Source organism: Myotis nattereri (genome assembly GCF_964212035.1).
Source record: "Myotis nattereri genome assembly, chromosome: X".
Taxonomy (NCBI): Eukaryota; Metazoa; Chordata; class Mammalia; order Chiroptera; family Vespertilionidae; genus Myotis; species Myotis nattereri.
Window position 1 is genome coordinate 128,720,096 of NC_138078.1, and position 2,459 is coordinate 128,722,554.

General features: G+C 44.8%; 1 pseudogene across 1 annotated transcript; it reads right to left on the bottom strand.

Annotated features, from left to right (window-relative positions):
• Positions 1-970: 970 nt before the first annotated feature.
• LOC308511828 (bone morphogenetic protein 15-like) lies at positions 971-2,137 on the bottom strand (annotated as a pseudogene). The gene has a single exon. The product of its transcript is annotated as a bone morphogenetic protein 15-like (transcript).
• Positions 2,138-2,459: the final 322 nt, after the last annotated feature.

Below are 2,459 nucleotides of genomic sequence, written 5' to 3' on the forward strand. Positions count from 1 at the left end.
TTCTCCCCCTTTTACCCCCAACCAGGCCAACTCCTAGCCTCTGAGACACCAGAGAGCTTTTTATATGGAGTAATTAACAGGGGTTTAAGTATTACATAAACAAGACAATAACCTGTGAAATCTAGTGTTCCATAGAAGGGTTAAGATGACTCCGCTATACATAATCCTAATGAGAAATGACAGCTCTTTCCCTCTTTCTCTTCACCATAGATGTGGATGGTTTTGAACTGATTTTGTCTCAGACAGCTCTGTATTCCAGTTTCTCTATTGGTCTTATTAGAGGTTGTTCTCCTCACCCACGGATAAGAAGGAAGCCTGGAGACTTTTCCCAGTTCAGAGGCTGAGAGGTAAAGCCCTTAAAGTTTAGGGGAAAAAATCCATTAGAAGATTTTTATGGAGATTATTGCCTACAAGTATTCTAGTCTATTCGGGAAAAAGTTACTTTTAGATTTAGAGGGCAATCCAAACACAGAGACAGGTATTCTTTCTGATTAAGTACTAGTTTGTAGAATATAGGAGGCAAGGAAGAGGAGTATAAAAATCTCAATTTGCCTTCATCACCCCAAATCTTCTAGAGAGCTTCAGAAGATTTACACTAGGAAGATTCCACCTCTCCCAGGTCTTGGTGGGACAATGCCTAAAGTTCTACCCACAATGGACTGGTGGCCTTTTTTAACAAATTCACCATGAAAAGACAGGAAAATAGAGAGGTCATATCCAAAGGAACATCTTACTCAATCATTAAGGGCTCTGACTAGTGGTCAAAACATATTGATGTTTGGTATCAGAACTGTTTTTATAATGTGAGGAGATCATAAACAGGGGAGGAAACTTAAGTAGCAACACTTAAGGCAAGGAATAGAACCCATATATTAGCTAGAAATCACTTGCAGATATAACATTGACATTTGTTTCTTTATTTTCAACCCTACTCCAATTTCTTGGGAAACCTGGGCTACCTGTACCTGTGCTATCGCCTGCATGTACAGGACTGGGTAATCATATTCTCATACTCCTTGTACAAGATATTCCCATTAGCCTCAACCATAAGGCTGCTAATGGGAACGTACTTATAAGGGACACATGAGGGCTGAGGGACACTCTGGTTCACCATCTCATTGGCAAGGTTCTGAATGGTGGCATGATTGGGAGAATTGAGACCATAGTGTAGTACCTGAGGGCAGGTTCCATTACAGTAGTTTGGGGTACAGAGATGAGGAGTAATGATCTAGTGATCCAAGTCCAGCTGATGGAAACTGACTTGGAAATGGTGGAGGGAACACTGGTTACTTTCAAGCCTATCATGTTCCTGGGACCAGGAATCTCAGATGCAATACTGCCTGCTTGCTGTGCCCTCTGCAAGAGAAGAGTTCCTTTCCATAAATTCCTCCAGGCCGCCGGGTAGAAGTTTGGCCTTCTGAACACTTTTATGAGTGTCATTGAAATAGAATAACAAGAAGGCAGTGTCCAAGGATGAAGTGCCATGCTACAGGAGCTCATGACCCTTGCTACCTTTTTTCTGCTGACACATGAAGCGCAGTCATGGAACCTTGTACTTCTCGTGATTCCAGAGCCTTTGCTGAATGTGTTGTATGATATCAATCTCTGTCCAAGCTTCAGATAGTAGGGGAGGTTTTGAGACCTCTTCCTGAGGGAGGAAAGCAGTCATTTGGATTTTTCTGGACCTAGGGCTCCACATGGCAGGAGTGGTGGAAGCCAGCTAGTGATGGTAAACCACAGTGGCTCTGACTAGTTGGTAGGTGACCTGGTTTAGTCTCAGAGGAAAGTCCAGTGTCTGTATATGCCAGGGGTCTCTGAGAGACATTGCTACATTGGCCAAGGGCCTCACCAGCCTCACCATGGTGGCCCCAATTGTGTGGTTCTCCCTAGGGTGTCCATGCACATCAGCTGAGTGCTGGTACAACTCCAGCATGTACCACGTGGGATACCCTAGGACCTGTGGCTTCCTCTGCTGCTTGCCAGAGGCTTCTTCTAGCAGCTTCTGAATCAGGGGCAAGGTAGGAGCCTCAGCCAGGGGGCCAGTAGAGTGCTGCCCTACCTTTTCCATGTGGACTCTGTGTTCTGTTAAAAGCACTAGTCCCCAAAGAAGAAATATAAAGATGCTGAGGAGGACCATCTTGAAAGGCTTGGTGTTCAGTAACGTGTTCCAGCCCAAGCCCAAAGGATATCACTATGTCCCTTTCCTGTCACACAGGTAACTGCATCCTGGCTCCACTACCAAAAGGATAGAGCAAGAAAAAATGAAAGGCAGGCAGGCCCTATGTTGCTTCTCCTGGGAGGATCTTCTGGACCAAATGAGGTCTCTTAACTTGGCCTCTTTGCATCAAAACAAATAGAAACAGCAGATGGGACAAGGCAGCATGGCGCTCCTGCTCTCCAGGGTTGGTAACAAGATAGCATTTATTTGGAGGCTGAGTTAATTTAAAAGCAGAAGTCCA